This window comes from Elephas maximus, chromosome 12 (assembly GCF_024166365.1).
Source record: "Elephas maximus indicus isolate mEleMax1 chromosome 12, mEleMax1 primary haplotype, whole genome shotgun sequence".
Lineage (NCBI taxonomy): Eukaryota > Metazoa > Chordata > Mammalia > Proboscidea > Elephantidae > Elephas > Elephas maximus.
The window spans coordinates 15,962,364-15,989,162 of record NC_064830.1 but is presented as its reverse complement, the minus strand read 5'-3'; the positions used below and the strand labels follow the sequence as shown (position 1 = coordinate 15,989,162).

Here is a 26,799-nt window from a genome sequence, read left to right as displayed (position 1 = left end):
ATTACTTTTTGCCACTTTGAAGACTTCTCTTTTCGGATGAATGTGCTCCTCTGGTAATTTCAATTTAAATTCATTTCAATATAATTTAATTAGTTCACTCCTTTATATGAATACAGGTATTACTTTAAACTAGGAACAAAAGGCTCAGTTGTTTGGAATAACCTGAGAAAGCCAACCTGGTGCAAAAATATCCATTAAATAAATTGTTACTTGTTTACTTCTTTCACCAGTTGCATGTATATCAATATATAAGTGAGTCCTGATAGTTAGCTGGTGTTCTATAAGCATTCAGCTGCTAATTGAAAGGTTAGAGGTTTGAGTCCATTCAGAGGCACCTTGGAAGAAATGCCTGGTCATCTACTTCCAAAATATCAGCCACTGAAAACCCTATGGAGCACAGTTCTACTTGGACAAACATGGGGTCACTATGAGTCAGAATCAACTCGATGGCGATTAGTTAGTGAGTTAAATATAAGATTAAACCCACTGCCGTCGAGTCAGTTCAACTCATAGAGACTCTAAAGGACAGAGTAGAACTGCCCCATAGGGTTTCCAAGGAGCGGCTGGTGGATTCAAACTGCTGACCTTTTGATTAGCAGCCGAGCTCTTAACCACTGTGCCACCAGAGCTCCATTTAGAAGTACGCAAATGTTAAATGTGTGGTTCATGGGTGGCAATCTGGTGATAAAAACCAAGGTGTCATCACTGTATATATGCTGTTAGCAATCATGAGACTAAATGAACTCACCTGGGCACGGGTGCCAAAGAAAAAGGTAACAAAAGAGGCCTAATTACTGAGCCTTGGGACCCTCCAATATTTAGACACAATGATTCATCAGAAGAGCATAAGGAGTGGCCAGTGAGGTAGGGATAAACCTGGAGTGCGTGGTGTGCTGGGGGCCAAGTGAGCACTGCGGAACCACTGGGCCCAGCTTGAGGGCTCACTTGCAGCTTGTGGTCACAGATAAAGTGAGACCCATCAGCAAGGCCAAGTGGAAGCAAGGAGAATATCTATTCAACCTCCACAAATATTTGAGTGATGAATACGTGACAAGCACAGATCTTGGCCCAAAGAGACATGCAGTTAGGAGTTACTGGCAAAACAGAGCGACTGCTGGAGAGCTGCATTTTACAGACGAAGAAACAGATGACCATATTTGCTCAGGACTAGATAGCTGGTAAGTGGCAACTCTGGTAAGTCAAACATAAAGCTCCTGCTCTTACCCTCTATTCCATACCGTCTTCTATGTAGATACCTTATGATATGTCTCCGCAGTATCTTAAAACAACTGGAGGAAGACGGGTCATTCATTAAATAGCTTTGGGACAATTAGCTATACGTGGTGGGGGGGAAGGGGAGAATAAGCTAGTTTCCTAACCACACCTAAAGTAAAACTACACTACTAGGTAATAGCATGAATAAATTCTTTATAACCCAAGAAAGAAAAAGGCCTTTCAAAGAAGACCTCACAAATAAAGAAGTCAAAAGGAAAACAATCTAACTATACACATTTTGTATTTCTATATGGAAACAAATACCCTAAGCAAGCAAAAGGTGAATTGAAAATGAGGAACAATTACTTTTACCACATGTAATAAAGAATGACGATCCCGAATTTAGGAGAACCCGGGTGGTGCACATGATTTTTTGACTACTAGCCAAAAGGTTGGCAGTTCGAACCCACCCATCTGCTTCTGAAAGGTCACAGCCTTGAAAACCCTATGAAGCATTCTGCTCTGCACACATGGGATCTCCATGAGTTGGAATCGACTAGGGGGCAATTAAAAACAACCCCTGATTTACTTTGGAAAAAAATCAATAAAAAACACCTCCATGGAAAAACAGGCCCATTATGTCAGCAAATAGTTGACAAAAAGAGACATGCTAATGGCTAATAAACATTCATAAAGATGCTGAATCTCACACATAACTAAAGAAATGAGATTAAAAGGTACCATATTTTACCAATCAGATCAACCATGATTAAAAATGTTAACACCAAATACTGATGAGTACAGCGCAAGAGGAACTGCCACTTGATTTTGTTGTTGTTTTTGTGTAACAGTGGGTGGCATTTTGGAAGGTGATTTGGAAACAGAACAAAAAAAAAAATGGACATACCTTTGATCCAAACATACCAATTCAGATTATTTGCTCTATAGATATACTTGCAAAAATCTTTCAAGTATGTGGGAAAAAAAATGTCTTTGGTGGCGTTTTTTGTAAGAGCAAAAACAGGAAAGTAACCTATATGTGTCCACCAACAGGGAACATGTGGAATAAATTATATGGTACATCCATACAAGTGATAAATGAGACTGACCGGCATGTTTCGGTATAGAAAGATATCTAAAATATGTTAGTAAATGAAAAGAGGAAGAAGGAGACCCAGGAATTGGAGAAGGAAATAGTCTACAGGCCTCATCACTTCCCTTGTCATGAGACCTGAAAAAATGGATAGTGCCTGACTACCATTACTGAATGTTTTGACGAGGGACCTAACGGATCTTGATCAAAAGAGTAAAATTGCAGAACAGAACCTCAAATTCTTACTGGAAACCAGACTTACTGGATACATTGAGGCTGGAGGAATCCCAGAATCTATTGTCTGGAAACAAACTTTAAATCTTGAACTGAAACTATTCCGTGGAGTCATCTTTACACTAAACAACGGTTTAGCTCAATAAATAACGTTTCCCTTGAGTATTGCACCCTTTTAAATAATCACCAATATGAGATCAAAATGACAACAGTAGCTGTAAAGCACAGATGAGAGCATACGTAAACAGTGGTAGAACAATATGGGCAGAGATGGTGAGGATGGTAAAGTATGTAACCGCTGTCAATGAACTGTCCATGTAAAGGCTGTTGAATGGATGTATGTTTTGTTGTGTATATTTTTGGCAAGTATTAAAAAAGATATATTGGTAAATGAAAAAATAAAACAATTTGTATACTATGATCCCATTGTGAACACAGATTTAAGTTATACACTCAAACACACGCAATTTTTCTAGAAGGAAATCAAAAACACCTGTTAAAAGTTACTTTCGGCTAAAAGGGATTTTATTTTTTCGTTTTATTCCTTTTAGAACACTTTTTTTAACTCTCTGCATTTATAATTTTTAAATTTTTAAAGCATAAAGATTTTTGATGTAGTCGATCTAATCCATGAGATACCTATGACACAGCGTGACAAAATAATTCTTTCATACTGTCTCAAAAAATCGTATGTCATAGGTATGATTTATTGCAAATTCTGAATCAAAATCCTACAAGAAGGCTCCATTCCTTTGCATTTCAGGCTCCCTGAAAGCAAATCATTAATACCAGGCCTGCTCTGATGGTCCACATAGGCCCTAGCATCAGTGAAGTTCCATCCATTGTCCCCTCCCTCCTCTCCATAATGGTGGGCATTGTAGACTCTGTACCAACTGGTTATCAACTGCAAATTACTACTCAAAAGGAGAGAAATGCCCACTTACCTACAATCCCTTGCACACATGTACACAAAAGAGCTCCAAAGGCAATCCCTCTACCTCACCCCCAATCTCTCAATTTTCAAGTCTAGAATAGTTGTACGCTGCTGCTGAATTTGCAAATTCACATTTTGAAAAGCACCATAGCTCTACGGATTTAAGCTGACGCAGCCAACTCTAAGTGGAGGTTTTCACACGCATGACTTGTTTGAGCTGGATATAAATAGAGGTCTTGTCCAGCTTCAATAAAGCACATTCTGTTTATGCGCGTTGTATACTAACAGTCTTGTACACAGGGAAACAGAGGGCCACACAGTCATCCCTTCAGAGTGGCCCTGCAGTCAGTTATTGCACATTTCTCGGCTCTGGAGAAGAAGCAAAGCAAACGAGTTCCTCAGCAGGGGATATATCTGTCAAATTATAGCTATGGAACAAACTCGTTGGCTCAGTAGCTATCAATTAATTTTTTTTTTTTTTTAAGTTCTCTTGCTGCAATAACAGCATTTGGCTAGTTCCAACATGATTCCTAATTCTAAGAAAAATCACTTCTAAAATGAGGCTGGTTCTTAGGCTTAAACCTGCTACAAAGAACCAATTGATTTAGCTGAAGGGATACTGAATTGGGAATAAAAGAAGAACCTTGTTAGGGGAGAGGCAAAATTGTTACCACAGGAAACAAACAGTTTATTTAGAACGCTGAGATGAAACACACACCAACTTAAAAGAACTTAGAAAATATCTCCTTTGACTATGTACTTTTGAAAAGGAATAAGGTAGCTTTATATGTGCTGAGAAATAAATGCTTCAAAATTAAGTGGAAAAACAAGCACTATGCTGTATATGCTGTACTCATTTTTCCATGTCAAAAATGAGGGGAGAAGGAGCAGGCAGTGGAAGGATATTGAAGAACTTGGTAGTGGTAGATGCCACCAGTCAGGAACACTGAAGGTCTGTGGCAAGAGGAATGACTATTTTACAGTATAAAGGCTTTTGTATTGTTAGATTTTTAAATTTTTAATGTACTACATTTAAAATTATTTGAATGCCTAATATCTGTAAACCAATTACATCATGACCATACCTGATACAAAGATGGAACTATGAATACTATGACTATGCAGGCAATTATTTTCTGCATCTGGAAAAATGTTTGTCATCAGTCAACTGAAAATTTTGAATACCCAACCCATGCAGAATATCTTACGAAGTACCATAAGTAATTTAGAAGAAACAAAATATTAGATTCAAAGCTGGAAAGGAATATATAGCACATTCAGTTTTACTTATAGGTTAGAAAGTTTAGGCCCAGAATCATAAAGTTGCCCAGCACCATACTGCTAGTTCTGAGATCCCTGTCTCAATCCATGCCCTCTCCATTGCCATGGTCAATGCCTTCACGTAGCTAAAAAAAAGTGAGAAAGAGGCAAAATAACACATGTGGGCACAACCATTGTGAGAGTTTCAGCTCCAGCATGTGAAGAGTTTGGAAGTCATCACTCTCATCCTTAAGAAAAGGCCTGACAAACTAAAAATCAATGACTTCTTGGACACATGAAAGAACTGGGGTTGCAGGGCAAACTTCCACCCACAAATTTGGAGTGACAGGAGAATCAATTCAGAGTGTCACAGCCAAGACCTACTTACCATGAGGAGAATCTACTGAACCCTTAAGTGGTAGGAACACTTGGATGGCAATTTTGATGAATTGCTAGAAACTGAATGTGAACCAGCTTGACAGTGAGAAACTCCTGGGGGTCATAGTCTCAGCAGGGGACTCCATATTTTCATAGCTTTTTTTTTTTTTTCCCTCTAGGAACCTCACCAAGCTTTTCCAATAAAGAGCCAAGAAAAATTCCCCCCTGGCTCTGATAGGGAGAAAGGAAGAGGAACCATTTTGAAATAGTCCCAGAACCTTCTACATATCAAAGGCCTATTCTGCAAGGGAAATGAACTTACCAGAGCCTTATCCTGCCTAAAGGAAGGGCAATCATTTAACTCCAGCAGCCTCTAGCCTTCCTGTCTCACTTAAGATAAGTGGTAAAACAGCTAAGAGACATTCGTGAATGTCAAAGCCCAGGGAAACAGGCCCAGTAAAATATTGAAATTTAATCAGATGATTATATAATGCTTCCCTCCCCCACACCTTACCACCACACCAACAGGACTCCAGTATAAAACTAATGGACTATAGCTACAAGAGCTGCAAGGCACCAATACCAGCTGAGGAGGAGTGCTCAGGGAAGCCTGGAGACAACAGGGAGACAAAAACAAAGGCACTACAGGAAAGGGAAGCCATTGGCACTGATAGCTACAACAAGCCTTAAACACAGCCAGCTCACAGGCAGATTAATATAAAGCCTAACACTAACGGGTTATTTACCTCACTTCCTGTTACCAAATGCATCATTTCCAGCCATCAATAAAAAATTGATAAATAAAGGTAATACTAAAGACTGGAGCCCTGGTGGCACAGTGGTTAAGAGCTCTGCTGCTAAGTAAATGGTGTGCAGTTTGAATCCACCGGCTGATCCTTGGAAACCCTATGGGGCAGTTCCACTCCTTCAGAATTGTTTTTGGGTGGACTCAAACCGCCAACCTTTTGGTTTAGCAGCTAGGCACTTAACCATTAACAACATCCAGGGACTCTGTATTTTTTATATACTGGGTTAAATAAAATGACAGTGGAGTGACACATATTAAAAAAAAAAAACAACTCAAATTCCATATCCAGCAAAATGACCTTTACAAGTGAAGGAGAAATATTTTTTCAGACAAAGAAAAACAGGGAATTCATCACAAGAAATGTTTATAAAAAAAGTTAAAAAGTTTTTCAGGGAGAAGAAAAATGATATTGGTCAGAAACTTTGATCTATATAAAGGAGAGTGCCACAGAAAGAATAAATGATGTCAAAATAAAATCTTTTTTTTTTTTTTATTGTGGGACAAATACACGTAACCAAACCTGTGCCATTTCAACATTTTTTGCATGTAAAATTCCGTGACATTATGTTCACCGTGTTGTGTGATGATCACCACTGTCTCCAATTTTTTCCATCGCCCTTAATAGAAACTCTGTCCCCTAAGCTATGACTCCTTCTTTCCTCTTCCCACCTGCCCCTAGCCACCTGATCAACTTTGATCTCTATACATTTGCTAATTATAGGTATTTCATACCAGTGGGATCATAAAATATTTGTCCTTTTAAGACTGACTTATTTCACTCAGCATGTTTTAAAGGTTTATCCATGTTGGATACATAAAAGAGCTAAAAGCAGGAATACAGACATTTGAACACCAATGTTCATTACAGCATTATTCACAATAACCAAAAGGTGGAGACCACCTAAATGTCCATCAACAGATGAATGGATAAACAAAATGTGGCACATGCATACAATGGAATATTATATAGTCATGGAGAGAAATGAAGTCTTAATATATTTCTCTTATTCTTAATTGACCTAAAAGATAAGTATTTGTTTAAAGTAATCACGGTAACAATGTATTAGGATATGGATAAGTGAGATGAATAATGGCAGTGTCACAAGGGACAGGAGGGAGGAATTGAGAATACTCTGTTATAAGGCACCTGTACCACACAAGTGGTATAGTATTATTTGAAGAAAAACTTAGATTACCTAAGCATGCATTTTATAAACTCTGGGGAAACCACTAAATTTTAAAACATAGTTTATATTCTGATAAAGAAGTTAAAAGGAATCATATAAAATATTCAATTACCAAAAGCAGCAGGAAAAAAGGCAGGTAGGGAGTAACAAAGATAGAACTCTAATATATATATAACTATAATCCAACTGTATCAACCATCACTTTAAAAGTAAATAATCTAAATATGTGACTTAAAAGACAAAGATTTTCAGAATCGATAAAAAAGCCAAACTCTGCCCATCAATGGATGAATGGATAAACAAATTATGGTATATTCGCATAACGGAATACTACGCAATGATAAAGAACAATGATGAATCCCTGAAACATCTCAAAACATGGATGATTCTGGCAGGAATTATGCTGAGTGAAACTAGTCAGTTGCAGAAGGATAAATATTGTATGAGACCACTAGTATAAGCACTCGAGAAAAGGTTTAAATACAGAAAAAAACCTTCTTTGATGGTTACGAGCTTGGAGAGGGAGGGAGAGGGGAGTTTACTTATTAGGTAGCAGACGAGTTATTTTAGGTGAAGGGAAGGACAACACACAATACAGGGGAAGTCAGCACCACTAGACTAAACCAAAAGCTAAGAAGTTTCCTGAACACAACTAAACACTTCGAGGAACAGTGTAGCAGGGGCAGGGGTCTGGGGGTCATGGTTTCAGGGGACATCTAGTTCAACTGGCATAACAAAGTTTATTAAGAAAATGTTATGCATCCCACTTTGATGAGTGGCATCCGGGGTATTAAAAGCTAGCAAGTGGCCATCTAAGATGCATCAATTGGTCCCAACCCACCTAGAACAAAGGAGAATGAAGACTACCAAGGACACAAGGAAAATATTAAGCCCAAGAGACCAAAGGGGTCGCATAAACCAGAGACTCCATCAGCCTGAGAACAGAAGAACTAGATGGTGCCCAGCTACCACCAATGACCACCCTGACAGGGAAGGCAACAGAGAGTCCCTGACGGAGCAGGAGAAAAGTGGGGCACAGAACTCAAATTCTAGTAAAAGGACTAGACTTAATGGTCTAAGACTGGAGAAACCCCAGAAAACATGGCCCCTGGACTCTCCATTAACCTAGAACTGAGACCATTCCCGAAGCCAACTCTTCAGACAAAGAATAGGCTGGACTATAAGACATAAAATTATACAAGAGACTAAATGGGCAGCTCCTGTTCGGAGGTGAGGTGAGAAGGCCGAAAGGGATGGGAGCCGGTTAGATGGACACAGGAAATCCAGGTTGGAAGGAGGAGTGTGCTGTCACATTATAGGGAGAGCAACTAGGGTCACATAACAATGTGTGTCTAAATTTTTGTATGAGAAACCATCTTGAGCTGTAAACTTTCACTTAAGCATACTTTAAAAAAAAAAAAAGCAAAACTCAACTATGTGTTGTCTACAAGAAATCCACTCTAAATACAAATACTCAGGTAGGTTAAAAGTAAAGAGAAGGCGAAAAACAATAAAATATAATACTCTGACAATAATAAAAAGAAAGCTGGAGTAGCTGTTTTAATTTGTCACTCATTTCTCTTCAAGTCCACTGCAGCAAAATGTCCACTTAAGATATAGGTTTTTATTTGCTGTATATGAAATAATAAAATTTATGGGTATGTTTCATGGAGGATAGAATTTACAACTGAAGGTTTTTTTTTTTTTTTTTTAACTAAATCATTTATTTCATTATAAAAGGACATATGTTGTTGCTCTGAGCTGCTGTTAGCTGCCTTCAACTCATGGTCCCCCTCGCACAAAGAAACCACAGGTTGCCCAGTCCTGTGCCATACCCAGTGATCGGGTGCTGATTGGGCGGCGTTGACCCTTAGGGTTTCCGCTGTCTGATTTTCAGAAACAGATCTCCCTCCTTTTCTTCCTACTCTGTACTAGTCTGAAAGTTCTGCTGAAACCTGTTCGGTATCATAGCAACATGCAAGCCTCCACTTACAGGTCTAAGGGAGGCGTCTGTGCATGAGGTACGTCGGCTGGAAATCCAACCCAGGTCTCCTGCATGGAAGAGGAGAATTCTACCACTGAACCACCAGAACCACCACTAAAAAAAAAACACTACCTCCTCCTAAATGACATATAACCACCATTAAAAAATAAATAAAATAACATAAAATTGTCATAATTCTTGAGTTGTTACTTTTTTTCTGAGGCACATTTCCCTGTTTGTATGTCACACTGTCCGTGTATTTTCTCTTATAATTATTTTTACTTAAGAATATATTATAAACATTTTCCCATGCCTATAATCTCCAAAAATCTTATCTAATTAGAGCATGATATTTACTTAAATATATTTAGATATTTTCCATTTGGGGGTATTATTTAAAAATAAAACACTCAGAGAAGCATTTGTGTACAAAGGGTTTATTTTTCTCTACATTTAGTAGCATTTCCTTGAGCTGTATTCCCAAAGAGCAACTGTCTAAAATAATCATGCAGTTGCAAAAAAAAAAAAAAATCCTTTATCCTTAAGCCATCCCTTCCCACAGCAGGTCAGGCCTAGAAATTTATTTTTCCTGCTGAGCCAACAAGATTTGTATTTACAGGCTTCCTGCTCTGGCAACTGCTCAACACTTCATCATACAAAGAGAGTGTTCCTTTTAGCTAATTTCTCTTAGAAAAATGTTTAAAAGAAATAATAATATCACGTTTACCAAGAAAAACTTTCCTAACTGTCCAAGATATTTGTTTTCAGGTCATGTTAGCTAGATTGTAACTAGACTGATTTCTAGATAACCAGCGTGTGGAAGACACACACAGAGTCAACATAAGACAAGAGTCACACAAAATTTAAACTATACTCACACTAACTACTTCTGTAGATCCGGATGATTATTTTTATTAGCAGCTCAGGTGAGGGTTTTTGCTATTTGGGGTCAGTTTATAGACACAAGTGGTTTTAAAATGTACCTTAAGTTGGTGTTTCAGGAAAAATAAACAAATAAACCTTCAGGCAGGATGTTTAAAAAAAAAAAGTGCTGAGTTTAGTGAAACGTTTAGCACACTGAGAAGGGAAGGCGGGATATATGGGGAAGCTCTCTACTTCTACACAATTTTCTGTAAACCTAACATGGCTCTAAAAAAAATAAAGTGTATTAAAAAAAAAAAAGTTTAGCGCACTGACATTAAGTCTACCTGGTCTTTTGCTGAGAATTCAGAAACAAGTAAGACACAAATTCCCTTTCTTCCAAGAGCCCCTTGCCACAACTTCATTCTATGTGTTACAAATAAATGTCAAAGTCCCAGTCTGACCTGTCATGTCAAGGCGGGTTGGAAAGAGAACAAAAGAATGGGAGCTCCACCTCATATCACGCCAAACAGGATCTCAGATTAAATATGACCTCGAAATCACCATGAGCTGAGTTCCAGTTGACTAACTGACAGTTGTATTTTGTTGACATTACCTGATGTATGTATGTATCAGCATCAATTCTGAAGGTGTTTTTGTTGTTGTTTGCTTGCTTTTTCAATTCCTGATAGCTAATACTTGTTTTCATGTTCTGAAAATACTCAGTTTTGCAAACCTCATAGGCCCTTGGTACCATCCCTGAAGTATTCAACAAGTAAAAAGACCCTGATTTAATTTCATGTCATCCACAAAACGCCAGGGAAGCTCAGGGAAACTGACCAAGCCTACAGGAGCCATGCAGAGCTCCCTGGAAATGGCGAGAAGAGGGCATTACAGTCTGCGCCAGTATTTGATACTTCGAGAAGGCACCATACTGTGTCAGGAAAACCTGAGGGAAGGCTGAGATGCAGGAAAAAGCAGAGGATGTGAGCACGGGGATAGACTGGAATGTGCAGAATCATGAGAGTAAGTCAGGTAAAAGCAGGAATTACTGCCAGCCATGGAAAACAGGCTGGATAATGAAACAGGCCAGTCAAAGCCACACATGTCCACAAGGCAGTAGAAAATTCTCGGGCAGCTATAAAAATGCTCCAAGCAAGGATGCAAACAAGGAAAGCAGTGTTGCCAGAACTGAGGTTAGGAGCACCGCAGAGTTGCGTCTAGAGAGGAAGCATATTCGGGTGAGGGAGCTGGCTAGCCAGTGGGCAACATAATTTGGTATTCTGAGACTGAGCAGAGGTTGACATAGGCCAGGGTGCACATGGTAGGATTTAGAGAGGAAGCAGGTATAGGAGAGATTTCTCTCAAGAAATCTTCACTGGGCATCTAATATGTGTCATATATGGTGGATAGCATTGGACTTGATCCTTGAAGGTAGGGAGAATGCCGATGTTTAAGGACAAATGCTGGTAGCTCTGTGTGAGATTCAATGGAAAAATGGCTTCAAGGTAGACTCAAAGGAAAAACTACAAGGACCTGTGGCAATTAATCCCCTATGGAGATTAAAGTAAAAGTAGATTTCTGTGAACAAGAAGTTCTGTAAGAAAAAATGTTAAGCTCATCTAACCCAAGCCCTTCGTTTTACACATTAAAAGAAAAAAAAAAAAGTCCAAGACCTTGAGAACCTGAATTTGAATAATACAGGCTGCAGAGAAGAGGGGTGCCCAAATCAGCATAAGTTGAGCAGGGAATTTGAAACAACCACAACTAAACAAAAAATGTGTCTAGAAATAGTGCAGATACAGCACAAACCAGGGGCCAGGGATGCCTCTATAGGGCCCCATCTATACTGGTTATCTTGGGTCCCAAGGCAGACAAGCTCGCTAGAGGAAGATTAGACCTGCTGCCGTTGAGTCAACTCCAACTCACAGCGACCCTATAGGACAGAGGAGAACTGCCCCTTAGCGTTGTCCAAGGAGCAGCTGGTGGATTCGAACTGGTGACCTTTTGGTTAGCAGCTGAGTTAACCACTGTGCCACCAGGGCTCCAGAGGAGAATAGAAGTGGTCAAAAGACCTGTTAACTTCCAAGAAAATAGTTCTCCAAATGCCTCTGGATAGGCAATAGAGCAGTTCAAAGAAATACAGTGCAAACCACATATGCAATTTTAAATGTTGTTGTAGCCACATTCAAAATAAGTAAAAAAAAAAAAAAGATGAAGTTAATTTTAATACATTTTATCTAACTCAATATACAAAATACAGGAAATCCTAGTGGCGTACTGGTTAAGAGCTACGGCTGCTAACCGAAAGGCTGGCAGTTCGAATCCCCCAAGTGCTCCTTGGCAACCCTATGGGGCAGTTCTACTCTGTCCTATACGGTCGCTATGAGTCAAAATTGACTCAACGGCAGTGCGTTGGGTTTGGTTTTGGTTATACAGAATATGGGGTCCCTAGATGATGTACACAGTTAAGTGCGTAGATGCTAAAACAAAAGGTTGGTGGTTTGAGTCTACCCAGAAACAATTCTGAAGCGGGTCTGGCGATCTGCTTCTGAAAAATCAGCCATTCAAAAGCCTATGGAGCACGGTTCTACTGACACACATGGGGTCCCTGTGAGTCAGAATCAATCCACTGGCCTGCAACTGATGAATACTAAATATCATTTCACTGAAATGGTCATTGAAATCATTTAACACACAATCAGTACAAAGGAATTATTAATGAGATATTTTACATTCTGTTTTTCATACTAGATCTTTGACATCCAGTGTGTTTTCTACACTTACAACCAGTATCAACTTGTATTGGCCACATTTCAAACTCTCATAGTCCTATGTGGCCAGTGTCCACCACGCCGAACAACACAGCTCTAGATCCTTCAACTTCCTCTGTGCCTGTCTGCTTTTGGTTTGTTCCTATTGCACAAGGGAGAAGTCCTGCCCTCCTCAGATAAAAAGTCCTTGAGAGAGGGGCCTTATCTGCCAGACCAGAGGAACACTGCTCAAGGCCATTCCAGGCACCACTGAGCAAGTCATCCTGAAGAAAGGATAGACTGGATGCACGTGGCCAGGAGCTGAGAGGAAACAAGGTCACTGTCAAGGAAGCAGTGGCTGTGGGCCACGGAGGAATGGAGTCCGGGGAGAGATTTAAGTATTAACCAAAAAGAAACACTCCCTTCTGCTAATGCCGGTGGCCAAACCGCTGGCAGGAATCAAGCATTCATTTCAGGACAAACTGAAAAGTTTCTTCTGAGTCTTATCCATGTTTTTCTACTCTTCATACCACAGTATCTGGCTGAGAGTGAGGGCTCAATAAATATTTATTCAGTATATTAAAAACACTGCACCTTGGTGCCTGGCTACCACCAATGACCACCCTGACGGGGAACACAACAGAGAATCCCTGACAGAGCAGGGGAAAAGTGGGGTGCAGAACTCAAAACTCTACGAAAAAGACCAGACTTATGGTCTGACTGAGACTGGAGGGACGCTGAAAGACATGGCACCTGGACTCTCTATTAGACCAGAACTGAAACCATTCCTGAACCCAACTCTTCAGACAAAGACTAGGCTGGGCTATAACGTAAAAAATGGTACTCGTGAAGAGAGTGCTTCTTAGCTCAAGTAGATACATGAGACTAAATGGGCAGCTTCTGTCCAGAGGCGAGATGAGAAGGCAGAAAGGGATAGAAGCTGCTTGAATGGACACAGGAAATCCGGGGTGGAAAGGAGGAGTGTGCTGTCACATTATAGGGAGAGCAACTAGGGTCACATAACAATGTGTGTCTAAATTTTTGTATGAGAAACTAACTGGAACCATAAACTTTTACCTAAAGCACAGCAAAAAAAATAAAATAAAAATACTGCACCTTAAATTTTAAGCTATTTCACAAAGAGGAGAAATAAAGAATGAGCGAGATCGCTTAATGAAAAACGATTCTTATGGGTCCCGACTGATTTTTTTTGCTAGGGTGAAATTGGCTGTTGTTAGTTGCCGTCAAGTCAGTTCCAACTCATAGAGACCCCACGTGTGCAGAATAGGACTGACTACTCCATAGGGCTTTCAAGGCTGTGACCTTTTGGAAACAGATCACCAGATCTGTCTCCCAAGGTGCCTCAGGGTGGTTTTGAACCACCAGCCTTTTGGATCTTAGCTGAGTGCTTAACCTTTGGCGCCACCAACTCAACAACTTTAGAAGATTCATACCTGTCCTGTTGATGACAGAATGCCATATTCTATGTTGTTCCTGAAACGCCTCACCAGCCCTTCTTTACCTTCCTCTCTGCATTTACTCACCCTTACTGTATATTCATTAATTTGCTCTGTATTCCCCGGTGACTAGCAGTTTTTGCTCAATGAATGAATCAATGAACAAAAGAATGAATGGATATGGTTATTTATGGACTCTAATTTCTCTGAAGGGAAAATATGCATACTCAGTTGAACAAATATTCATTGAGTACCTACTGTGTACCAGGCACTCTGCCATTTGCTAGAGATACAAAACTGAACAAGACAGGATTGTGATTTGCTGGGCTGAGCATATCCAAAAGCACGCACACTCATGAAAGACATAGGTGTACTTGAACTTATATATTGGCCTTATACCAAGAGCACTTAAGCCACACGCACGTTGAGCTGGACCTCATCCAAAGATGGATTCTTGCTTTTCAAAGAGCAAGTAAGAGAAGGAAGAGAAATTTTATCAAAACCGACTATGGTCAAGCACTATTCTAGGTATTTTATATAAGCGTTATCTTGTCTATTCTCTCAAGAACCTCCCTCACCGCTCTTGTAGCTTCTCACTTTCTCAACTTCTCTCGCTCCTAGAGGTTGTCACACAATGAGCCATAAACAAAGTCCGCTGGAGTGTTTTCGGGAAAACTTACTCCTGATAAAAAAGGACAGATATAGTGGGCACCAACTTCCACTCAACTTTCTCGCTACCTTAAACACAGCCGTGGAGAGCCACCCTGGACCACAGGGTAACGAGCATGAGGGCAAAGGATAACACGCTAAGGATGTTGGAGCAAAAAAGAAAAGAAGATCCTGGATTCTCAGTGACATCACAGATTAACTGAACCAATGCCAACAACAACCTACCTCTAATGCCTTGTAATGGAGAATATAGAAACCTATTTGTTTAACACCTTGTTAAGGTATTCTGTTGTTGGCCAAACATATATTGCCAGATACTGGTAAATGGTGGGCTCGAAAATTTAAATACCATGCCTAAGGCACATGAACATTTCTCCCAACTATCTGACTCCAAAACCTGTATTTTTTCTCCCACAATATCTTCAGTCAGGCATAGTCACTTGTCTATTCACCTTTCTTGGCTCGTCCTCATCGATATTTTTGAGACTAGCGGCAGCCTGATGAAGACTTTGCCCTGAGAACCACTGGTACCATGCTTCTTGGATCACTGTGCCTCGAGCAGACTTTCCCATCTACCTGGATTCTGGATCTCCTCCTACTCGCCCCACCTGCCCCTTCACATGTGATCCGCTCACATTACATTCTGAGTTTCCTGCCTACTTTTGTCCTTGGGGGCCCTGGTGGTACAGTGGTTAAGAGCTCAGGCTCCTGACTAAAAGATTGGCAGTTCGAATCCACCCTATGGGGCAGCTCTACTCTGTCCTACAGGGTCACTATGAAGCAGAACGGACTCGACAGCAATGGGTTTTTTTTTTTTTTTGTCCTTGGATCAATGTGAAATTCTACACTAACATCTGGCCAGTTGTGTCTCTGTGCATGATCAGGAGATGGAAGTAATGAAGATAGCAGAACGCAAGATTAAGGGGAGGAAGGGAGGAGGTACATACACCGAAACAGAGGCCATTTCTTAGACTCCTACAAACTGCTGGACTAAAGATACCTCCCCCGCCCCAATACATCCATCTGTCCCTATTCCACCATTCCACTGGCCTCCCAGTACCAGACTGTCTCAATTCTCCCGGTCCATGGCTAATGTTTCATTGAGACATAAAGAAGAGAGAAGGAACTGCGAACTCTGGGCACAGATACCCAGCTCTGTCTCATCCCAACCTGGGACAATGTCAGTCTTACCACTGCTAAGTGATTCAGAAGATATATGTACATTTGTAGCCAACACATTTCTGGTCCTGAAGCACCAACTCTTAAAAGAGTTCTGGACCTTCTTTTTATTCCATTGTCCTAGGACTACTGCGCACCAGCACACACCCTACCAAACAGTAAAAAAAAAAACGGACTATGTGGCAATTGGGACTGTCAGATAAAATTAATTTATGGGACTGCTTCTTTATGTTCTCAAAGAAACAACTGGTCCCCAAGGTTTCTGCAAACTTTCACGCTTCCCAAAGCAAAGGTTCCCTTGGAGCACACACTCCCAACATATTACATTTTAAATGCACAATTGGTACCACAGAACATAAGTCACTCAAGACAATGTATTCCTCAAGAGACCGAGAATAGATTTAATGCTATGAATCATTCTTCATGCTCTTTATAGTATATTTAGCAGTTCCTGTTCTTCAATTCTTGTATTAGAAGAATCACATGAGCTACGGCCCTCAGTGCATTTACCGGGAAAACACTCTCTCAAGGAACTCTAATTACCTCTTCAGCTAAAGCACTCCAGTCCTTCATTAGAAAGTTCCAAACCTATAAGGGTAACAAAGCCCCAACTCCCTCTTTTGGTCCTTCTTGTCTTTCCATCATCTTTGTCTCCTCAGCATCCTCAAGATCCAATCCTGCCTGGCCTCAAACCTTTGCCTCTATACTCCCTTCTCTCCCTGCATGGCAAGTACCCTCATTTTCTCTCTCCTTCAGCTCTTAAATTCTGCCCACATCCACTCCAGTTTCCGCTGATCATCTCTCTCACCAGAGTCCCCATAACACATACTTAGACAAGCACCTTCTGGCACTTGTTCATGCCCATCGCCTCATGACCTTGTCTGCCTTCACTAGGCTATGAGCATCACAGGCCAAGGGCCACTTCTCATTCCTCATCTCCATCACCAAGTGCCTCACACGACATGAGCGCCCAGCAGGTAGTCAGTAAAAGTCTCATCATCTGTTATCCCTTTCATGACAGAATTCTTTTTCACTTTAAATTTCTTGTTGATAAAATTGTTTTTCATTAACGGAATGCATGCTGAATCATTGAGTGAATCTCAGTTGAATGTGTCCCTCTGGACCATAGGTGGTTAGGATTGGTGGGATGCATACATCCCACTGGTTTATGGGACACTTTTGTCCCTGTAGACTCTTGTAAGTTGTTGGGACACATGTGCCCCTACAGGATACACCATCTCGTTAAAATAATAATAATTAAAAAAACCGATGCCATCAAGGGGATTCCGACTCATAGCGACGCTACAGGACAAAGTAGAACTGCCCCAGAGGGTTTCCAAGGAGTGGCTGGTGGATTTGAACTGCCGACCTTTTGGTTAGCAGCTGTAGCTCGCTGTAGCTCTTAACCACTGCGCCACCAGGGCTCCATCAAATAGACCCCAGAGGCGGAAAATGTAGGTGGCCTCTAAGGGTCTTGTCCAGTGGGTCAGGAAAGGGATCTTATATTGGAGTTGGCATTATCTATAATTTACAGACCTGGGTTCCTAGGATTTTCAAGGACTTCCTCTCATTCTATGCCACCAGAGATACATTCTTCCGTCTTCACTCCAGAACCCAAGCAAATATCCATACTTGCTTTGCATTCGACTTCTTACAGTCTCTGGTGTATTGCTATGTGATCTGACCTTTTCAAAGGGAGCACTCTCATATTCTCAGAACATTCAGAACTGAAGCTCTAATTCCATTTCTTTACTGTTAATTTGCCCAAGGTTTCCTCCTTGAGTCAGGTTTCTCCATATTACATTCAATCATTTAACAAAAATTCAATTAGAAAGAGTATGATGCTGTGCACAGAGGGAACACAAAATGAATAGGTTCCCACCCTTCCAGAGTTTATACTTTAGTAGGGGAAATAAGACAGATCCATTAGCCACTGGAAGAGACCCATATTTATGCCTATTCCCAAGAAAAAAAATTAAGAAAGATGATCCAATCAAATGCGGATATTATCGAATAGTATCATTAATAACCCATCCAAGCAAAATTTTGCTAAAGATCATTCAAAAGCGGCTACAGCAGTATATCGACAGGGAACTGCCAGAAATTCAGGCTGGTTTCAGAAGAGGATGTGGAACCAGGGATATCATTGCTGATGTCAGATGGATCCTGGCTGACAGCTGAGAATACCAGAAGGATGTTTACCTGTGTTTTATTGATTATGCAAAGGCATTCGACTGTGTGGATCATTACGAATTATGGGTAACGCTGAAAAGAATGGGAATTCCCGAACACTTAATTGTGCTCATGAGTAACCTTTACACAGATCAAGGGCAGTTGTTCGGACAGAACAAGGGGATACTGATTGGTTTAAAGTCAGGAAAGGTGTGCGTCATGGTTGTAGCCTTTCACCATACCTATTTAATCTGTATCCTGAGTGATTAATCTGAGAAGCTGGACTATATGAAGAATGGGGCATCAAGATAGGAGGAAGACTTACTAACAACCTGTGTTATTCAGATGACACACCACCTTGCTTGCTGAAAGTGACCTGAAGCACTTGCTGATGAAGATCAAAGACCACAGCCTTCAGTTTGGATTACACCTCAACACAAAGAAAACAAAAATCCTCACAAGTGGACTAATAAGCCACATCATGATAAATGGAAAAAAGATTGAAGTTGTCAAGGATTTCTTTTTACTTAGCTCCACAATCAATACCCATGGAAGCAGCAGTCAAGAAATCAAAAGACGCGTTGCATTGGGCAAATCTACTGCAAACGACCTCTTTAAAGTGTTGAAAAGCAAAGATGTCACCCTGAAGACTAAGGTGCGCCTGACCCAAGCCATGGTATTTTGAATTGCATCATATGCATGTGAAAGCTGGACAATGAATAAGGAAGACCCAAGAAGAACCGACTCCTTTGAATTGTGGTGTTGGTGAAGAATATTGAATGTACCATGGACTGCCAAAAGAATGAACAAATCTGTCTTGGAAGAAGTACAATCAGAATGTTCTTTAGAAGCAAGGATGGCAAGGCTGTGTCTTACATACTTTGAACATGTTATCAGAAGGGATCAGTCCCGGGAGAAGGACATCATGCTTGGTAAAGTACAGGGTCAGCAGAAAAGAGGAAGACCCTCAACAAGATGGATTGACACAGTGGCTGCAACAATGGGCTCAAGCATAACAACAATTGTAAGGATGGCGCAAGACCAGGCAGTGTTTCGTTCTGTGGTACATACGGTCGCTATGAGCTGGAACAGACTCGATGGCATCTAACAGCGACAACGTGAATCACTAAAATTAAGTTGAGTGTAATACATGCAATTACAGGTTCAGAAAAGAAGTTGCTATGGGAACACGTGGGAGCTTGGGAACAGGAGCAAAGGCAAGCATGAGCCTGGGAGTGAAGAGGCCTGGCTTGAGTCCTGGGTCTGCAATTCACTTCTCCGCTTTGTTCTGTGACCTCCATGTTCTCATCTGTCAAATGTCGGTTGACCTCTACAGTCACCCACATCAATGATTCCAGAGCTTTAAGAAAAAGGAAACATTTGCACTGAAGCTTGAAGGGTTATTAGGAATTTCGCACATGAAGATGGTAGAAGAACATTCTAGGTTGTAAGCTCAGAGGCTGTTCAGGGATTAGCCCTGAAGAGACAAGTTGGATAAAGAATCTTGAAAGCTAAACCATGGGGCACACACTTTAATTAACAAGCAATGGGGAGTCATTGAAGGCATCTGAGTAGGGAAGTGACAAGGGCTAAGAGTACAAAACGATGACGGACACCAGTGGGATCAACACAAAGAGTCCCCCCAAAAGTTAAAAATATTTGCATTAATTCTGGCTTCAGGACATAGCTATTTAAATGGCTATTTTAACATTTGAGGAAAAAGAGATCACCTGAGGCACAGATCTGTGAGTGTTCTGTGAGGGGAGGCAATTTCCCACCACCCACTAGTTGAACAGGGTGACCTGGGAAAGAGTGGCAGCCTCTCTGTCCAGTAGACTTCTTTTCCTTCAGGGAATTGGGTAAACCCAGTAGGGGGAAGGGAGAGGACAGCAAGAGTTGGGCAGGTGGAGTGGAAACCTAAGGGTCTGTCCTGCCCAAATATCATATCCCCAAGAAATGTGGTAGAGCCTGTAGACAAGGGGAAGAGTCCCATTAATAGAGGGCGAGTAAGAAGGACTCTTAAAACCAAACCACTTCCTGGCCAGCTATGTCCTAAATTCAGGGAAACATAAAATGATGGGTCCCTAGCTGTTTGAATGTCTTACAGGAGTTCAGTGGATGTCTAAGACATTATATAGTTTGCCACATTCTGAAGAATCCCACTTCTAAGTAACTTTAATATACAGATCACCCCCAACATCAAACATGCCATGTTCCCAAGGATTGCTTGAAAAATGGTCTTTTGGAAGTCTAAAAAATATTCCCAGGAAAACCGTGTTGTAAGAGGCGCACAGGTTCTTAGTAAGGACAACTACGAAATTCTAATGAACCAATAACCCAACTGAGAGAGCCACTGTCAATATTCACTTTCTGAAGTCGGAACTCCTCCTCTCTGCTCCAACAGACCTCTTTCCTATAATTGCTGCCCACAAAGCTGTATTGGTATGAGCAGAAGTTACTAAGACTGTACTGACACTTCGCTTCACTCTGGCTTACTTCTAGCACAGAAGTTCTCAATTGTAGGCCACAGGCTGCTATAAACCAGCAAACCACACCCATTGACGTAGAGTCAGTTCTGACTCCACGTGTGTAAGAGAAGAACTGTGCTCCACAGGGTTTTTGATGGCTGATTTTTTGGAAGTAGTTCTCCAAGCCCTTCTTCTGAGGTGCCTCTGGGTTGACTTGAACCACCAACCTTTCAGTTAGCAGTCAAGTACATTAACTGTTTCCACCCAGGGACTCCACCGGCTGCTATATGTCAAGGAAAAAACATACCAGCCTAGGTCAAGTGACTCTGAATAGAGAAGAATAATGTTCCTTAACTTTAAAAACAACAGCTTCTGCAAACAGATCCTCTGATCTTTCCCTGAACTCTCTTCTCTCCTTGTGTCCCTTTATCAAGAAGAACTTGAGGGCTAGGAAGGGACATGGAGAAAATACTTACAGGGAAAGAGCCTCCAAAACTAAACAACAAAAAACTCCTGCATTGGTGGAATCTTCCAGAAGATACCAGAAAAGAAGGCCATGCTGTTACACCTAGGAATTTCAGTTAGAACTGCTCTCAAAAACACCCAAGCTGCCATTGAACATGGCCAGTGGCAAAGCAGCTAGGGCTCACTTTGGTCACATCGTGCTGGTTATAATTTCCCTGTGCACCCCAGGTGGCTCCGTGCTATTTATTCTCAGGCCCACAAAGACAATCCAATGTGTCTGGCTAACTCCAACCCATCCCTCAAGTCCCAGCTCAAGCATCATCCGCTCCAACTGACCCCTTACCACCCCAGGCTGAATCAGGTGCCTCCAGCTCACCCCACTGCACTCTGTACACCTCAGCTACTTCATTAACACCCTGTTGAAATAATCTTTTGTTTCTGCTTCCCTCCTTGAAGTGTAGGCTCTTCAAGGCCATGGAATATATCATTTTCTGCAAGGCTCTGAGTTCAAAGCCAGGGTTTTTCATTTACTCTAAGTGTGACTCTGGACTAAATCATTAACTTCTCTTTGCTTCACTTCCCTCTTCCCTAAATTGAGGACAGTAACAACATCTATAGTATGGGGCTGTTATAAATATTGTATCAATAATCCATGCAAAGCCCTTAAGAACAGTGCCTAGTACATGGTAAACACTCATTGAATATTAACTATTATTTCTTCTAACCCCAATGCAACATATTTAAAACAACAACAACAACAAAAAAAACCAAACCCTTTGCCATTGAGTTGACTGACTCATAGTGACTCTACCCAACATATGAGATTACAAACTATTGGTTGACACACTTCTTCATCCAACCAAGGAACGTATATTTTTTTTAATTTTTATTGTGCTTTAAGTGAGTGTTTACAAACCAAGTCAGTCTCTCAAACAAAAACTTATAAGCACCTTGCTATATACTCCTAGTTGCTCTCCCTCTAATGAGACAGCACACTCCTTCTCTCCACTTTCTGTTTTCGTGTTTGTTTGGCCAGCTTCTGACTCCCTCTGCCCCCTCATCTCTTCTCCAGACAGGAGCTGCCCACATAGTCTCATATGTCTACTTGATCCAAGATGCTTACTCTTCACCAGTATCATTTACTATTCCATACTCCAGTCCAATCCCTGTCTGAAGAGTTGGCTTTGGGAATGGTTCTTGTCCTAGGCTAATAGAAGGTCTGGGGACCATGGCCTCCGGGGTCCTTCTAGTGTCAGTCAGACCATTAAGTCTGGTCTTTTTACAAGAATTTGGGGTCTGCATCCCACTCCTCTCCTGCTCCCTCAGGGGTTCTCTGTTGTATTCCCTGCCAGGGCAGTCCTCAGTTGTAGCCGGGTACCATCTAGTTCTTCCGGTCTCAGGCTGAGTTCTTCTGGTCTCAGGCTGATGTAGTCTCTGGTTTATGTGGTCCTTTCTGTCTCTTGGGCTCATAACAAGGAATATATTTTTGTCTATAACATTGCGCCCAGCTTGTAAACTTGCTCCTATTGGAACACCCTACTCCCAGTGTCTATAGGACATTCAGAAAGCATGTTCTAATTCAGGTTTTAGATTCAAGTAATGAAAGACAGCGACTCTTATCACCGAGGAACCACCCTCTTCAAAGCCACATCTCCCAGCATATCATCTTTGAAAAAAGTCATTCTTCTGAAAGTTTTTTTTTTTTTTTTAACGTTTTTGCAAAAATCCTTGCAAATGGTTGTATTTGGTAAGTACTCCTACACTACTGATCCCCTGGAAAATATCATTAAGGCTGCATGTTTTTATTTCTGGACCGTCAGAATCATTTAGGCCAATGCCTCAACTTTATAGTTGAAGAAACTGGGTCCATTCAAGGAGGTTAAGACACTTGCCCAAGGTCAAAGAGCTGGTTCAGGAAGCTGTACACACTGTGTCCTTCGAACCTAACACCCAGCAGGTATGTTAACAGTTGCTTCAATTTAATTTCTTCATCTAATTAAGGAAAGGTGTTCATGTGTATCAGTAATACAGAAACCAAGGAGAGAGGAGGCTGGTCACTGAAACGATCTCAAATGACTTCTCTCATCTTAAAGGAAAGAAAGTCACCTTCATCTCAGTCCTTGGACCTCAAATACAGGAAGTTACTTAGAGTGAACATGGAGAGGGTCCATCTTCCCTAAAAAAAAAAAAAAAATTTTTTTTTTTTTTTTAAGGGCATCCAATTCAATTCATAACCTCTTGGCTCCCTCTGATATCCCCCACCCAGGAAGCCAGGGAGGTTCCTTGCTTGTTCAGATGCCCTAGAAGTGTCTGAGGGCTTAATATCATCCTGTGTTGTCCCAGACCACCAGACTCCCAGGTAAGCTAATATGCCTCCATCACCTCTATTTCAAGTGCAGTAAAGAAGAAAGAACACCAGAGAGAGCTGAAAAGCTGATGCCAGACTGAGATCAGCCACAAACACTTTGTGAGGCCTGGGACTCATGGCCTCTGCCTGTAGTAACTCTGATCTATAGTAACCCACCTAGATCTGTAATTCTCAATCCATGAGGACACATTCTCTTTCCCTGCAACTACTACCAGAGAGAAAAGTTCCAAAGAGGGAAGAGGTTTGAACAAGGTCCACAATGGGTCTAAACTGTCAACCACGGTGGAAAAAGTAGTGTTCTAAGGGTCAGGCAACACAGGTCCTAGTTTTTGACCCTGCCACTGCCTGGCTGTGTGGCACATTCACCACCCTGAACCTCAGCAGTTTTAATTAAGTAAGCTCTAAGGGCCTTTCATGAACCCACATCACCACACTCTAATAAAGATTTCCCTACAGGAATTAAACCATCAGACTGGAGCGTGCTGGCGTACATTTATAAAATATATAAATCTCAAAGTGCTCCCCAGGTTTTCCAAACCTCCCTGGCATTGTCTCATGATTCACTCCATGACTGCAGATTTGTCCCCCTCCCGCTGAGCTTCTGAATTGGGCTCCATCTATTCCCTTGTACGGGTACGGGCACTGGGTTCAGGCCCTCTGCAACGCCATAAATTTCAAAACTCAAATTGTGCTGGATCTGCAAAGTTTGCATCCTATTAAAATTAGGTTATCTGCATCCCAATTTCTCAAGTGGTCTTCAAATCACGTGTGGCCCCTTTGGCAAGTGATAAAGGTGGAAGCCAAGGCCAAGTGCGTGTCCGACTCTGAAGCCCAGGCTCCATACATTGAGCCATGCCTGGTCCTTTCCCAATTGAAACAATCACTCTGAAGGCTTCATGACTTATCCCAATCCGACCTCTGTAGCCATTATTTCCTCCCCACTCATTAAAATACATTTAGAATAAAGATTAAAAAGGCACTAGAAAACAGAAAAACACAAGGTCACTTCTCTCAGTACTGTGGAAGAGAACACAATCAAGCAAACATTTGGTAAAAAAACAACTGGGCTCCAAGGCAACGTTCACTGGTGTATGCTGGTGTTTTCCTCCCTTTCTTTTGCTCTGCTAGTTCCCTCCACTTGGGGTACTCCTGCCCCTCCCCCCATGTTGGATCTGACCCACCTTCAGTCTTTGATTCAAATACCACTTCCCTCACAGGGTCTTCCCTGGCCCCCTTCTCTTCCTGCCTCTCCCGAACTCCCTCTTTGGAATTTCCACAGTCAGGGGAAGATGACCCAATAAGCAAGGTAAACACAGGCTTACTTGTGCTTACTTTAGTGAACAATTTCACGTGAGTTTCATCACACTCGCAGGGGTTTCACCACATCTCTGCTTAGGAAGCAGGCACAAGTAAACCAGTGCTTACCTTGCTCACTGGGTCATCTGTCCCTGTCAGGGCTGGTAAATTAAAAAATTTAAAAAGGTGCTGTGAGGTTGGGGGAGAGACAGATGCCAGCCACACCTAGAAGCAGAATCTTTGATGTGGTGAAAAAATGTGAAATTGTTCACTACAGATTACCTGGTAAGCAAAGTAAGCACTGTGCTTACCTTCCTGCCCACAACTCTTCATCTGTACCACCTTACTTTCTGCCTTGAATTTTATTTATGAACATTCTATCTGCTCGATAAACTCTCACCTTCAGGGCAGCCTCTACCCCGATTCACCCATACAAGTCCCCCTCACCCCTCACGTTGCGTTCCCAGGAAACTGCCTCCCATAACTGTTGAACGCAAGACACTTGGTCTCTCTCCAGTGCAGGCATTTATTGCAGCCGGGAGCCCACTTGGGATACTTCCCTGGGGCCTTATTTGGCCTGGCACAGGGCACTCATGTTGAGTGGATATATATACATTTAATTATTCACCGGAAAACAGGAGAGACAAGAACAGAGAGAGAGAGACATAGAGTGAGAGAGGGAGGAAACTTTGAGTTTGATCCCAGGACAGTTGATCCCTGTCCTGGGATCAGGATAAGAAGGCTTAAAAAAGCCCAACAAAAGGTAGAACAAGTAACCCCTCCCCCCATTACCATTAAGCAATCCCTTTTTTTATCTTGCATAAGCAAACGAATAGCTGGGAACTAGCGTGTAGCAGAGCTGGGAGCAGCTGCTGGAGGGTGGGGTTGGGGTAACACCAGCATCCCAACCCTCTGCAAGACCTGCAGGGAACTTCCGGGCCAACCAACTGCCCTGGCGGCACAGATGAGGGAAGAGATGCAGGGCGCACCCACCCAGTAGGGGAAAGGTGTGGAGGTAGGAAGAGACGCTGATAGCTATGGTCATCGTAGGCGCCTGGGGAGGACGTTCAAAGCCGGAGGGCGAGAGGTACCCCTAGCCGACTTGGCTCAGCCCTGACCTTCCCCGCCTCTTCCTCCCTCTCGGCTGGGTCCACCCTTTTGGAAGACTTAGCGCGGACCCGATGCCTCCAGCTCTGGGGCCTGCGGGCGGGGCCCTTCAACAAAGAGAGGGCACTCTGCGCGCCAACTCGCCAGCCGGACCCTAGCGCGGGAGCGCTGAGAGGCGCATCGCTGCAAACTGGCGCCCAGGCTAGGGGTGGGTGGACGGCGGGGTGGATCCGTGGTTCTCAAAGTGGTCACGGCTCTGAGGCGCGAATGCAAGCCCAAGCGGACCACCGAAGGGTCAGGGTGGAGGTCTGCGCGGAGACAGCGAGTCCCCGCCTCAAAGACCTTCCACCCGCCTCCAGCCCCCCCACGATCCCAGCGCCCCGGGCCAGCGGCTCCGGCCACGCAGTGGATTCCGAGATGTGGACTCGGGAGGACCAGGGCTGGGCACACGGCGGCAGCGGGAGCCCCAGAAGGCCGGGTCCACAAAGCCACATCCCTCCTTCCCGCTGGGTCCGGCTCCCGATGCCGACACAAAGGGGACGCGCTCGCGTCATCCTACCTGGTCCCGGCGCCGTGCGGCGGCTTCCTCGGGTCTGCTACCGCCAGGGCTCTCGGAAGCAGCCCGGCTTCGGCTCCTCGGCCGCGGCGACAGCGCGGGGCTCCGACGGCTTTGCCCGGGTGCGCGCGGCCCGGCGCCTGCTCCCGCGGTGCTGCTGCCGCCGCCTCCACGCGCGCCCCGCGCAGCCAGCCCTGAGCCACGCAAGGCTGCTGCTCTTTATTTCATCCCCACCCTCCACCCCTTTTTTGCAAAGCCAGCGAGGGGAGGGGAGGATCTGCGGCGCGAGAGGTGGGGGCCGCTAATCGGCACACAAAGACGCTGGGAAACGTTGGAGGTAGCCGTTTCCCTTTGA

The 26,799-nt window shown here is 42.6% G+C and overlaps 1 protein-coding gene across 3 annotated transcripts in view; it reads right to left on the bottom strand.

Moving 5' to 3' along the window:
* Positions 1–26,535, bottom strand: part of RNF144A (ring finger protein 144A) — a 153,011-nt gene extending 126,476 nt beyond the window's left edge. For all 3 annotated transcript variants that reach the window (XM_049904883.1, XM_049904882.1, XM_049904885.1), the window contains exon 1: positions 26,448–26,535. The gene's annotated coding sequence lies outside the window, so the exon portion shown is untranslated. The remainder of the gene's footprint in view (positions 1–26,447) is intronic.
* Positions 26,536–26,799: the final 264 nt, after the last annotated feature.